Raw genomic sequence first — 14,768 nt, 5'->3', positions numbered from 1 at the left:
GGGAAACATTTCCCTCTGGACCAGAGTGGGCAGGAAAGTGGGGAGCTGGAGTCCACAGGGTGGGCTCAGGGCCAAATATTTCCCCACTTTCAATTCCCATGACCCCTGGTCTCCCAGGCTCCTCCCTCACTTATAGACTCTGGGCTACTCCTTAATTCTAGACCTAAGACTGTGCTGGCAAGGGAGGAAAATGCCACCTCGTGGGAGACAAAGAGAAGCAAGGAGGGGCTCTGGCCTGCACAGGGGGGAAAGGAAAGAAATAACATTTCCCCAGGGCTGTGGAGGCCGCTCAGAGCGCAGGATGCAGAGCTTGTGAGGGAGGCTGCCACCGCCCCCCAGCCCTTCACCATTCTCCCAGCCTCCTACTCAGAACCAGTGACTAATTGCATCGCATTTCTCTTTGACTTGCGTCACCCAGCAGAGCGCGTGTGGTTGTTTTTACAGCTTATTCTTTCAGGGATTCTAAGAGACATTTTTTAAGTGCTGTTCCTCTGTCTTGGAGCAGGGCACCCTCCTCCACTCTCTCCCCTTCAATCTCTCTTTCTCTCCCCCTCGCTCATCTCCTTCCGGGGGCTGCTAGTGAGAGTAGGAGCAGCTCAGAAGGCAGGAGGCAGGCCCCACAAAAGCAGCAGAAAGACCTTCCAGCTCCCTGACCCTTGGGAGACTCAACAGGGGAGAGCTCCTCAGAAGGTACCCCTCCAGCCCACAAGAGAGGGCTCACACTGCACAGTGGCCTGAAAGGCTCACCCGGGCAGCCTCCTTCCATCCTTCCTTCCTTCTTTTCATCTTCCTTCCTTTCATCTTCCTTCCTTCCTTCCTTCTTTCCTTCCTTCCTTTTCCTTCCTTCCTTCCTTCTTTCCTTCCTTCCTTCCTTCTACCTTTCCACCCTTCCATCCTTCCTTCCATACCTCCGTCCTTCCTTCCTTCCATCCTTCCATCCTTCCTTCCATCCTTCCTTCCATCCTTCCTTCCATCTTTCCTTCCATCTTTCCATCCTTTCTTCCATCCATCCTTCCATCCTTCCTTCCATACTTCCTTCCATCCTTCTGTCCTTCCTTCCATCCTTCCTTCCATCCTCCCATCCTTCCTTCCTTCCATCTTTCCATCCTTCCTTCCATCTTTCCACTCCTCCTTCCATCCTTCCTTCCTTCCATCCTTCCATCTTTCCTTCCATCCTTCCTTCCATCCTTCCGTCCTTCCTTCCGTCCTTCCTTCCATCCTTCCATCGTTCCGTCCTTCCTTCCTTCCATCCTTCTATCCTTCCTTCCATGCTTCCATCTTTCCTTCCATCCTTACTTCCTTCTTTGCTTCCTTCCTTCTTTTCTTCTTTCCTTCAATCTATGAACATTTTCTGAGCACCAGCTAAATGCCAGCCCCAAGTATAGAGTAACAAGTAGAACAAACACAACTTCTGCCCTCAAAGTGATGGGTGGACGAGGAGGTCCCTTGTCACCCATCAGCAAACTAGCAGTTATAATACAATGGGTACATCTACAATCTGGAAGGTACATTGCACTGAGTAGGCACCAAACCTAATCTGGAGGAGGAAAGATGATCAGTGAGGCTTCTAGGAGGTGGTGTTACAAAATGAGGATGAGATATTATAGAAAGGGGGCAGGGAATGGACAGAAATAAAGCAAAAACAAAACAAAACCAAAAAAAACCCCCAGTATCATGGTTAGCAGATGGTAGAAACAGCAGAGGAGTGAGATGGAGAGCACAATGTGAGCCATGGGGCAGCCACCTGTGGGCCTCAAGTTTCCTCCTCTATAAAATACGGGAGTTGGGCTGGATCACCTCTTAGATCCCCTCTAGCTCCAAAACTCTGATAGTCAGGATCTTCCATCATCACAAAAAGGCAAATATAGCACTATGAAGGAGAACTGTCAAGTGAAAGGGGCAATGGGTTTGGAATCTGAGGATCTGTATTTCAATCTAGGTCACTTACTACTTGTGGGACCTTGGACAAGGCAAATAAGTTACTTGAGCCTCAGTCTCTTCTGTAAAGTGAGGGTGAGCATGTTACCTATTTCACAGGACAATTAGTAGACTAACCCTGTGAAATGATAATGAGAGAATGCATTTGCAAGTGTATATTGAGCACAGGAGTGACTAAGTTCTGAGCTACTGTTGCCAGGGGCGTGTCTACTGGCCCACACAGAATGTTAAGGACAGAGCGATCTCTTTTTAGTTTGAATTTCAAGCAGGCACTCTTCCCATCAAAAGAAGAAGAGTTCTTACAACCCCAAATTCCAATGGTCAGAGAACACAGAAGTACAGCCACCAACAACACATTGCTGATCCCAAAGGGCTTTTGTTCCTCCCAGAGAAGCCACTGTTGGGGACAGGGAACTGTAATGTCACAGGACCCTCCCCAGATTACCAAAGACTTCCCACTCCAAGGACCTCAACACAAGAAACAGGCATCTCAGCACAGAGTGGACCACTGGCGACAAGAACACAGAGGGGCTCTTGGACCAAAATCCAAACCAGACCACAGCCAGTCTCAAATCCACTGGGCTGAGAGTCCTGACCTGCTCCTTAGTGAGGAGGACGCAGAGACCAACATCAGGACAACCCCTATTGTCTCCGCTTGTGGGGATCACCGGTCAACTGTCATAAGAGTGACCCCTTCCAAGAAGTACTGTGGACAGTGCCCAGAAGTCTCCAGTTAGCGAAGAGCTGTTGTTCCACGCACGTGCCTGGGCTAGCAGACCCTCCCTGACAATTACAGTCAAGATCCCAGTGCCAAGAAGGAGCAAAACCAGGTGAGCCACTCCCTTCCAGAATTCTGTCTAGGGGTGTGCTGCTGTTACAAAATATCTAGCATGGCATTTGGCACACAAGGCTGCCCCCTAAATGTTACTTGAACAACATCTTACCTGTGTCTATTATTTGCAAAGTGATTTTTCATCCATCATCTCCTTTAATCTTTACAGTAACCCCACAGGGAAGTTGATATAAGATTACTCAATGTGGGAGCCAGTAGTGCTGTTCACCAAACATTTCCAGATCTCCTCCTTTCTGGGCACGTGGTAAGACTGCACTTCCCTGAATCCTTGGAATTAGATGCCGCCGTGGGACTTGCTCTGACCAATGAAATGTAAGCAGAATGATGTGTGTTACTTCCAGGTGGAAGCTGCAAGAACCAAGGTACCATTATCTGTCCCCACTCTCCCTGTCCAGCTGCCACAGGATTGGCAATGTCTCTGACGATAACTATTTTTGTCAGTCTCTGTCCTAGAACAAAGACAACATGTAGCAGAGCCTTTAGTAGACCCAAGGTGGGCATGAAAAGTGAATACAAAACAAACCTTTGCTGTGTTAAGCAACTGAGATTTGGGGATTGTTTGTTACTGCAGCATGAGCCTGTGCTGACTGATACACCCATGTCACAGATAAGAAAACCAAGGCTGAGATAAGTTAAGTGAACAAACTTGCCTTAAGTAACACAGCAAGATAGTGGCAAAACCAGGATTTAAAGGGTAGTCTTTCTCACCCTAATTTCAATATAGAAAAACCATTTTGAATCTTGCACTTAGCCCCTTTGAAACTAGAACCACATAACTTCTTGTATCCTTGTCACCAGTCCCTAGGATCTTGGCTTCTGGCAGAAAAGAACACACAAAACAGTCAGTTCATGAGTATCTTCACTGGGTTGAAGCTTCTAGGAGGCTCTGAACTTCACATGTAGTCAAGCTGATGCCATCAGTAAGCAGATAAGGCCCTCTACTCTGCCTCAGTTTCCCTAATAATGGAAGAACAGAGAAGATGGCTTAGGTCACCATCCCTTTCTACTTTCCTATTTAGGATGATGAGAGGAGACAAGTACAAGCACACCAGAAGAACCCAGTGATGGCCTAAGCAGGGGAGGCCAAAATCCTGCCCAGGAAGAATCACAACCACCTTAGCCCCAGGCCAGACTACCAGGTAGCTCTGGAGAAGCCTAAGAGGTCTGGCAAGGTTGGGAATAATTATCAACAGAGCTCAGTCATCAGTGACAAGAAGTGGACTGGGGCCTTAGAGGTAAGCTGTATTCAGCAGAGACTGTTCCTCTAAGAAGAGGAATAGATCCAGCTCTGCCACTTGGAGGTAAAAATAGGCCAGAATCACTGCTCTTGGCTCAGGCTGCTGGTCCAAGCCATTTAACAGAGGACCTGGGTGCACCACGCAGCTGGCCTCACCCCAGGCCAGGGCTGCATCATGGGCTCCTGGGCAGCCCATCAGGCCTATGGTCACTTACACAATGTCCTTTGTAGGTGCCTCTGAGTTCACTCAGCCTTGTCCAGCAGTTCCAACAGTCTAGGGCAGTGGGGCAGGGAATTCCTTCTTCATGATATCTTGGCTCCCCAAAAGGAGTACGAGGATGGCCAGGACAGGAAGGAGCTGACGTGAAGCAAGCATTGACCAGGTGCCAAGCGTTGCTGTGAACATTTTGCATACTTAAATCATTGAGACTTCACAATTCCCCTGTTGGATTGATGCTGCTTTCTTCATTTTTTAGATAAGGAAACTGAGGCTCAGGAGATAAGTAACACAGTGCCTGCCAAGTATTAAGTACTCACGTAAACAATAATTCTTCTTATTATTGTCTTCATCCTCATCATCATTATCATCATTTGGAAGATCCAGACTTCAAAGAGTTCCATGGGGTCTCCAAATCCCCTCTTGTAGATATCAGCAAACTCTTTAGATCAAACTTTCTCAACCCTGATACAAACCAGAATTACAGGAGTTCTAAAAAATGTATACGCATGGATTCTACTTCAGTCCAACTAACTAAGAATCTACACAGTTGGAGCCCAGGCTTTGATATTTTTCTTGCTTTCCAGATAATTCTAATATGCCTCCTAAGTTAGAGAACCACTGACCGAGATGGAAGAAAGTTTTATAGCCACTCACCTACCCACCCACCCTCTCCATATCTCACTTTCCTACGTATTAGGATGAGGTCCCTAAAGTCTGATTTCTCCTGCCTTAAATTTTGGAAGCCTAATCTCTGATCATTATGGATCAGCCTTCCCTAAGGGAAGTGGTATGTGTGATTGCTGGAGTAAGCCACCTCTAAGATGGCCCTGGATTTGATCCTCCCTTCTTGATTACACTCTTGTGTAATCTGCTCTTCTTGAGCAGGGGCTGGATTTATTGACTCATTTCTAACAAATAGGATATGGCAAAAAGGAATGAGATGTCACTTCCAATATTAGGTTATAAAAAGACTATGGCTTCCACTTGGGTGCTCTCTTTTCCTCTCACACTCGCTCACTCTGAAGGAATTCAGCTGCCATATTGTGAGCTACCCTATGGAGAGGCCGATATGGCAAAGAACTGATGTTTCCAGTCAACAGCCAGTGACAACCTGAGGGCTGCCAACAGCCATGTGAGTGAACTTGGAAGTGAATCCACCCCCATCAAGCTTTGAGCTGACTATAGCTCCAGCTGACCTTGATTAGAGCCTTGTGAGAGACCCCCAGCCAGGGATACCCAGATTCCTTACAAATAGAAACTGTGAGGCAGTAAATGCTCATTGTTCAGGCCACAAAATTTAGAGGTAATTTATTAAGAAGCAATAGATAACTAATACAATTATCCTTGGGGCTAGATCATGTGGTAGGCAGAATAATGGCTCCCAAAAAACATGCCCACATCCTATTCCCTGGACCATGTGATTACGTTACTTTACGTGGCTAAATGGACCTTGCAGATGTGATTGAGTTAAGGATCTTGAGATGGGGACGTTTCCCTGGATGATCCTGGAAGGCTCAGTGTAATCAAAAGGGTCCTGAAATGGGGAAGAGGGGGACAGAAGAGTCAGAATCAGAGATATGGCACAGTTAGAAAGACTTCACTGGCCTTTGCTGGCTCTGAAGATGGAGGAAGAGACCGTGAGCCAAAGAACGCAGGCAGCCTCTGGAAGCTGGAAAGGCAGGGAAATGGATTCTCCCCTAGAGCCTCCAGAAGGAATGCCACCCTGCCAACACTGTGATTTTAGCTCAGCGAGATCCACTTCAGACTTCTGACCTCCAGTAAATGATACATGTGTGTTGTATTGAGACACTGAGTGTGTGGTAATTTGTTCAGCAGCAATAGGAAACTAATACAAGGGTGAACAGGACAATCCTGGGAAGAGTTTTTCCTGCACAAATGTAGTAGTCTTGATATCTCTGTAAGGAGCTAGGCTTTGGTTAGTATGATTATTGGGGTGAAAGTATGGAGTCCACGAGAAGAAAGATGAAGTAACTAGTTTGCCCGCTTAAGAGAAACCAATTGAAGTAGCTTGGTTTCCTGGCCCCAGAGTACTCACCCAACACCCACCAGCTGTCCCACAAAAGTATGTCACAAATTAACCTTTGGAGACTTCCTGAGAGGGTGGGACTAATGTAGGACAGTGTCAAGGCCACTTGAGATATCTGCAGCAGCATCTTCAGGTATCAGAAAGGCAGATAGTGACCCACACAATTCTCAACTGGCCTTCCTACTAGTATCGCCCACTCCTGTCTCATTCCCACCACTCAACTTCCAGGAGACGGAGGTTGGCTCAAGAGGAATGGGGCAGTATTGGGGACTTCCTAGAACTCAGGGTCACTGAGATTTCTACAGCCATATCTGACTTTTCTTTACTCAAACAACTAATCTCCCCACACCCACCCCGGACGACCCAGGAGCCTACCTATTAGATTGCCATTGTATTAAGATCTCTCACTTTACTAAATTGATCTAACTTTTCCGCAGCCAATCAATGAAGTAAGTGGAGAAATGAATGCTCAGAGAAGTTAACTGATTGCAAAGCCAAGACTGGAATTCAGACTTCCTGATCCCAGCCTTACATTCTGTCCACTGAACCATACTTTTTCCCACTTTTAGCAAAACAACTCAAATTAAAATCTAATCTCAAGGGCTGTAAAACAGATTTTGAATTCCAAGCCTGACTCAGCCACAGAAGTGCTGTCGCTTCCCTGTGCCTCAATTTCCCCATCTATAAAATGAAGATCTACAGGGAAACATGAGACAGTTTGTGATTGTGTCAGGGAGCTGAGGAGGAATACAGAAATACCCAAAAAGTCAGTAGCTACCTTCACTCAGATTTCTAGACCCAAAGCTGAAAACCATGAGAAGAAGAAAAAAAATTCTCCAAAGTTTTTTTACAACAAACTTTGAAAACTGGAATGTGGGCGTGAACACTACTTTGAGGGTTTATAAAGTGACACGTGGATCACCTGTCAGAGAGCCAGGATCGGAATGCTGGTTTTAATTACACCGAATATTTCACTTTCTTATGCAGAGGCATAATCAATTATCTTATTTAAAGGCATTACGATAACGTGTGTGTAAAATGGAGCCATTCCCTGTATTGCATTAGATTCTACTAATTATAGGAGAATGTTTGGAGCTAAAATGTCAGCTTGTCATCCGGATGGCTTGTAATTCAGGATTTGCATTCACAGACGGGAAGGGAACTCTGACAAAAATTGTATTCAGCTCCAGCTCGTCTGGCCTCCGCCTCACCGGCTCCAGCAGCTTGGAGAGCACTGATCTTTGCTCTGCCCCTGCTCCTGTGTGCCACGGTGGGCGCTCCATCCTCCTCTCTCCCCCAAGAGGGCAAGATGGGAGGAAGGGCTATCTACCAGGCAGGGGCAGCATCGGAGGGCAGCAAACCACACCAGCTGCAAACAGGGAAGAGTGAGATCCTTCTTGAAGACCTACCCACCCTCCTATTTTGTTTTCTTCCCAGTAACTGAGATTCTAAAAATGGTGTTTAAAGAGATTCGGGTTCCAAAGAATTTATGATCTTTGGCTTTCCTGGGAATAGCAATCTGATTTGATTTAACTCAGCGCAACAAATATTTCATGAGTGCCTACTGTGTGCAGCATGCTGGGGATTTGGCTTAAAGGACAGAGGTTAAGAGTACAGGCTCTGGACTAGACCACCTGCATCGGCCTCTGGAACTTACAGGACGTGCACTGTATGCCAAGGTAACTCTTGGGCCTCTGACTCCTCGTCTGTAAACTGGGGATAGTAGGGTCATACAGGGTTAAGATGGCATTTGCAAAGTGCTTAGTAGGAGCCTGACATCAATTAAGTGGTTAACAAAGCTTAGCAGTTATTACAGCCGTGAACACAACATCCACGAACATGACAGTCTAGGAGGACAGACAGGCATTCAACAGGAAGGGCTCCCCACCCTTGCAGGGATAACCACACTAATACCCCACTCTCACGCAGCCATTTGCTTTATAGCAAGTTATTTCACCTCCTGTGTCTCACTTTATCCTCCCCAAACTCACATGCTTATCCCCCCTCCCCAAAAAATCAAGAGGACCTTTCTGAGCAATGAGATGAGTGGATTTTCTCTTTTGAGATAGCCCCTCTGCCATGGGGATGCAAACCAACAGGGTTTATATTCAAAGTTTCCTTCCCCCTGGTTGAATTCTCCTCTCACCAGCCCAACTGTGCAATTCTACCCAGCTGCCGGCACACTTACTCCCAACCTACCTTGAGTGTGGAGATCCAGGGCTGGGAGATACCAGAAGCCCTTCCTCCAATAGCAAGTAGAGGATGAAAGCAGCCTGCCCAAGCTAGCCAAAGTCAGGGGGCCAGGGTAAGCCAGGGGCGGGGTGCACTTGAGAAGAAACATTAAGCTTCAGCCTCCCTCTCTACAGCCTGGGTACCATTGCCAGGCCCCCTTGGGTCAGCTGGCTATTGATTGCTACTCACCAAGCCTTTCTCCCCTCCCTACCCTGCCCAGGACCCAGGCGAGCCTCCTTGCATCTGCTTGCATTTCAGGACTCCCTAAGCAAAGCTTTGGACCTTCATCTGACTGCCCGGTGCTCTCAGAAGTGATGACTTGCAGATGAGACATCATACCTCCACGCCTACCCTCAGGACTCAGCGACTTGGACTGTTCCACTCTCCTTGGCTGGAGAACCCAACCCTGTGGCCTGGCCCACCTGGACATATGTTCTTCTGCCACCCAAGGGCTCCCAACATGGTCAGGCCGACTATGACCAACTCAAAGCTAAGCACCTAAAACACCAACTTTCCCAAAAGGCCGTCAAGGCCAGGTTACTTCACCCTCCCCTTCCCAGCTGCCACCACCATCTTTCCTCAACTGTTCACAGATTTTCAGACCTGTAAAGTTGGAACTGTCTCTGCAGCTCCAGGGAGAGTGACCATTTCCCCTTTCTGTCCTCCTTGGGCTTTGCTCTTTTGTGGGGTCCTGGTGTTTGAGAGCAGAACCATATCTGGGGCCCCCCTTTTCCTGGAAGTAAAGTTCTATTCTCCAGCCTTAAAATCTTCTTGTTTTGATTTGTTTTTGTAATTTGGTTTTTGTGTGTGTGTCCTTTTAAAAATATTGCGTGCCAAGAAAAAGTACTGAATGCTCATTACAGAAGATTTGGGATGTCCAAAAAAATAGAAAGAAGGGGGGAAAAAAATCACCCATTAATCTTCAGCCGGGAGGCCACTACAGTTAGCATCTCCTTGTTGAGTTTTATAGATGGGCTTTTTAAAATTAAATCAAATCACAGATTGCGATTGGAAATTAGCTGCCCTTGGAGCACTGTGGAAGTCTGGAATCCACTCATCTGTGAGGCCCTCTTGATGGTTCACATTTTCTCCTGAAACAAAGGGTTTCCGGAGAGACTGACCCCTGCAGACTAAATCTTCAGTAGGCTGGTAGGCTATCCAAGCTGTTACTTTAGCTATACTTCACTTTAATCCCTGGAGAAACCTGGGATGTCCCAGCCTTGTGTCCCTAACCCAGCCCTTTGAGTCACTGGTATGGTCTGAATGCTTGTGACCACCCCAAAATTCATATGATGAAACTCTAACACCCATGGTGATGGTATTAGGATGCGGAGCCTTTGAGAGGTAATTAGGTCATCAGAGTGGAACCCTCCTGAATGCCTTTAGTGCCCTCACGCAAGGGACGCCAGGGAGATTCCTCACCCCTTCCACCAGGTGCAGACACAGAGAGAAGATGGCAGCTTATGGAGCGGGAAGCAGGTCTTCACCAGACACAGAACCTCACCGCGCTAGCACCCTGATCTCTGACTTCCATCCTCCGAACTGGAAGAAATAAGTTTCTGTTGTTTCTAAGCCACCCAGTCTATGATGTTCTGTTACAGCAGCCCAAAGCGACTAAGACAGTCATCCTCCAGGTTTCAAGGGCCTCCTGCTCCCCAGTGAGTCCCACACCTCCAGCCCCGTCCCTGGCCACTCTCCTGAGCTCAGACCCATATACTCACCTGCATCCAGGTATCTCCTTCTCACAGCCAACTGAGCAAAGCTGAACTTGTTCATCTTCCCCCCCAGACCTGCTCTTCCTCCCACTTTCCTCAGCAGCGTTGTTTACCCACTTACCCAGGCTGGCAACCTCCGAGGCATCTCTGACTCACCCTTCCTGCTCGTACCAGTCATTCATCAAGTCCCATTGTTTCGTCTCAGGAATTTCTTGCACTTCATTCCTCTCCTCTCGTCCCACTACCACCGCTGTCACATCTCCTCACTGTGGCAATCAAGGCCCTTCCTAACCAGCCTCACTCTCCTTTCCAGTCTCACTAACAGTAATTCTCTCCCCAGGCAGACCTACTATGTCCCAGGCACAGTCCAGGGCACCTATCACTGATGCCCCTCCCAACAACAAGGTGCTCCTGTGCTAAATCTCAGAATCCAAGGCTTAGAGAAGCCAGCAGTTCACTTATCCATTAATAAGCAACAAAGCACCCCAAAACTCAGTGCCTTGAAACAACGATTTTTTATTTCTTACAATCTGGGTGGTCCTTCTGCAGGTCTTCCCTAGGGTCACTCATACGCTGCAGCCAGCTGACAGCTCACCTGGAGCTGGAAGGTCACCTTGCTCACAGGTCTGGCAGATGGTGCTGGCCATGAGCAAGCCACCCTGGTTCTCCTCTACAGGGGTTCTCACCCTCCACTAGAATAGAAAGGCTCCCTTTCATGGGAGTCTCAGGGCAGTATTCCAAGCAAGTGGAAAGCAGCTCCAGAATTCACCTAATGACACTTCCACCATCTTCTGTTAGTCAAAATAAGCCACAGGCCAACTCAGGGTAAAGGAGATGGAGAAATGTACTCTGCCTCTTAATGGGAGGAGTGGCAACATCCCATTGCAAAAGGGACACAGGGAGGGCCATTATTCATTGAGGGCCATTATTATAATGAGCTACCACACCAAAGAAGCTGTCCACATTCGCTCAACTTGAGAATCTCAGCATATAAACCAGGGTCTTCTGATGCCAGTGATCTCCCATTTCCACATTTGTTGCTAGACCTGCTTCCTACCAAGAGGAAGCCATCAGTGGATTGTCACCAAGAGTAGTCACAGTGGTGACACTAGCTGAGCTGTGCCATCCTGGCTGAAAGTGACTGTCAACAGGGCCAGCCCTACCCCACCTTCTAGTAGCTCTGGCTGTGACAGCAGCTGCCCATCCCACCTTCCCACTCACCACGTCCAGCTTGGCTCCAGCAAGCGGCATAATGCAGGACTCGAGAACTCCCCCAGGTCCCCAGACTCCATTAAGGAACTGATTAAAATTTGATGCTCCCATTTAACACCTATTAGCGAACACAGTGCCCTCTTGCTAGGAGAGAGAACTTGCAAGAGGGGCCTCCCTCGCTCCCAGCAGCACCCTTCCTGCCAAGGTGGCAAACCATTAGGAGGAAGAAAGCTAAAACAGAGATGGATGGGGGAGGGTGGACCAGCTCTTCCTGAACCCCAAAGTGGGACTGAGAGTTTGAGTCCTTAACTGCAAGTGTCCCACAGAGGACAGTAGGGACCAGGCCAAAGGTGAGAAATTGGCATCCAAGATTCTGGAGCCCAAGGGATCACAGGAGGCCACCATCTCTCCCCTGTCCTCCCACCAGGCCAAGATCTAAACTGTCCAAGACCATGAGAAGATGCATCATGGGAATGGGTGTGATCAGGATATAAATGCTCCAAATTGAAAGAATTGGATCTCTGTTCCCAAGGTCAGCTATGGGAATGCCCCACAAAAACTCCCAAACGGAAGAGGATCTGAGAGAAACTAACAGCATTCCATTGCTCCTTCCTAAGCAAATGACTTAGGGGCAGAGCATCTCGAATTTGGGGTAGGAGAGAAGAGATAATCAGCCAAATGTTGACTGAGCGTGTACTATGTGCTAGTCCCCAGCACGAAGCAGGCCTTACGCAAAGCAGGAAACAGAATCTCCACACTCAAGGAGTACATAATTTCACCAAGGCCACAGGTGCACACACACCTGCAGTTAAGTAACAATACAGGTGTTAGAAGCAGCATAGAACTAGGATTTGATTCCCCAGCTTGTCACTTACTAGCTGTGTGAGAAGCTTCTAAAAAGCTAATTAAAATGCTCTGGGTTAACACTTAGCAAACACAGTGCCCTCCTGCTAGGACAGAGAACTCAGAAGGGGGTTTCCCCAGAGATCTTGAAGGCCAGGGTTGTGGCCATTACGAGGAGACTAACAGATCAGGTTTGATCTTGAGCCTCAGCATCCCCACCTGTAGAATGGGGATGACGACCCTCACTGAACAGGTTACTATGAAGACTGGATGAGGGAATGTACCTGAAAGCACATTGTGAATGTTCAGTAGCTCTTCAGGGTTGCAGCCTTGTGATTACCGTGACAAGTGTTAGGAGAAGAACCCACCTCCTCCAGGTCGGGGATCTTCCTGGGGCCACTGAAATAACACGGAAAACAAGACATTTTCAGGTTTACCCAGCTAGCTCTACTCCCAAGAGGCCCTCTCCCTAAGACACAAAGACCTTCCAGCCCCACCCCATATGCATGGCCTTGACTACATCCCACGATGGATGTCTTCACAGCAGAGCCCATGACAGTCCTGCAGGGAGCGGGGTGACTAGGGAGACCTATGACGACCTTTGCCTAAAATCTGAAGGTTCCTCCAACACACTGCCCCCAGGGCCCTGTGGTTAATTGGTGGCCCCCATTATCTCTGCCTCCAATTTGGTGTTTTTCTCTATCCAGGGGTCTTCTGCTCCAGGACTCAAGGCCCTTGGCTTCCCTTTGAAACCCCCTCTTCTCCCTTTTTACCTGGAACAAGCACTTGGTCAGCCCTCAGCACCGCTCCCTGAGAGTAACTTGGACCTCACACCATCACAGCATGGGGAGAGCTGACTGGCCGAGGAAGACCTGGAGGGAGTCGGGGCCCAGCTGCCCCTGGGGGAACGCATCTCCCTGGGTTTACAGAGGGATGGGGCCATCTCAGCAGAGGGCTACCATGCCTCACTGGGGCCAGGGCAGTAAAAGTTCTGTTGGGGACAGTAAAAAGTGGACTTTAAAGAGAAAACTGGAGCCCTGTGCTGGTCTGGCCTTCCCTGCCAGGCAGGAGAGCCAGATGTGGTCTGTTGACAGTGGCAACCCACTGAAAATTGGGCACTTCAGTGTGGTAGAGGCACAGAATGGAACTGACAGCTTGGGAAAGGTGCCCCAGCAGAGCTTGGGAAGGTGGCTTTCCTGGGAGGACAGCTTTGTATGCAGAGTGACCAGACCCGCTCCCGCGGCCCCCTCAACATCCTCCCAGCCAGGCTTCAGAAAGGAAAACCACAGCCAGAGGCAGCTCAGCAGGCTGCCAGAGGTCTCTCTGAGCCACACCCTCGATCCGTTCTCTAGAGTCAAACCCAGACTCCCAGCAGAGGATCTGTTTGTCCGCCTTCTGTCAGTTCAAGCCCCTCCCACCTCCCCCTGGTTTGCTGTGCTCTCCTCCACAGCCTCCAGTGTGACCAGGCACCCATACATACGACCGTCTGGGCTTGGGGTGCCCCATGCTCACAAACTGCCCCCAGCAGGGTGTCCAGGTTGAAAGAGATGGATGTTTAGAGTGATGACCCAAGACCAGAGCTCCCCTTTCTCTTACCAGCTGTGGAGCCTGGGGCAAACTGCTTAACCTTTCTGGGCCTGGGTTTTCTCATCTGTAAAGTGAGACCATAGATTCCCTCTGTAGGACAGTGGTGGGACTGAAGGAGAAGATGTTTACAAAGCTCCTGGTCCCCAACAAATGGGAAGCCCCTCCCTGCCCTTCCTTTGATGCACCATTAGACACTACTGGCCAACACACTGAGGGCGCATCATGGGGTGCCGGCCCATAAATGGCACTCCACTGGGGATGTGACCTTGGAGCTGGCCTCCGCTCCTCCCTAACCCTCTTATCTGGGCTGTTTCTACCTATGGATTCTCCCTCAGGAATCTCTCCAGTCCGGATTCTTACTCCTGTCCCCTCTGCTATTGCCTCCATTCAGGTTTTCGCCTGCTCTCCTCCCAATCTACTGAGACAACCCCTCCCTGGGCCTCCTGCCATGACCAGGTGGGGCCTCCTGCAAAGTCAAGAAACTTCCACAGGAGCCCCGTGGGCCTCAGGATATCCTCGACTCCTTTTCATGGCTTATATGGCTCCCCGACCCCACCCCAACCTTGCAGTCTCCAGTCTCACCCACTCACTTCCCTACCTTGCACCTATAATCCAATCCCTTCGGACTCCCCGTCCTCCGGCAGACACTCCTGCTGCTGCCTCATCGCAGGAGCAACCGCACTTCCCTCTGCCTAGAAGGCCCGCCCCTCCCCAGCACGTGGTCCCAGTGAAACCTTCATATTCTTAGAGACCCGGATCCAGCAAAGCCTTCCCTGGTCCCCCTAGTGGACCCCATCGCTTTTTCCTCCTTGCCAGGAGTCTGCAAACTCCAGCCCAAATCCAGCTGCCCACCTGCTTTTCTGTGGACCACGAGCTAAGAATGG

The 14,768-nt window shown here is 49.1% G+C and overlaps 1 long non-coding RNA gene across 2 annotated transcripts in view; it reads right to left on the bottom strand.

The window, feature by feature from the left end:
• LOC139083131 (uncharacterized) overlaps positions 1 to 12,700 on the bottom strand; it is a 67,289-nt gene extending 54,589 nt beyond the window's left edge. For both annotated transcript variants that reach the window (XR_011539703.1, XR_011539701.1), the window contains exons 1-3: positions 12,582 to 12,700; positions 4,566 to 4,710; positions 2,883 to 3,748 (exon numbers count right to left, since the gene is read on the bottom strand). This is a non-coding gene — a long non-coding RNA (uncharacterized lncRNA). The remainder of the gene's footprint in view (positions 1 to 2,882; positions 3,749 to 4,565; positions 4,711 to 12,581) is intronic.
• Positions 12,701 to 14,768: the final 2,068 nt, after the last annotated feature.

The sequence above is a fragment of the Equus przewalskii genome, chromosome 1 (assembly GCF_037783145.1).
Source record: "Equus przewalskii isolate Varuska chromosome 1, EquPr2, whole genome shotgun sequence".
Classification (NCBI taxonomy): domain Eukaryota; kingdom Metazoa; phylum Chordata; class Mammalia; order Perissodactyla; family Equidae; genus Equus; species Equus przewalskii.
This window is presented reverse-complemented; position numbering and strand designations above follow the sequence as displayed.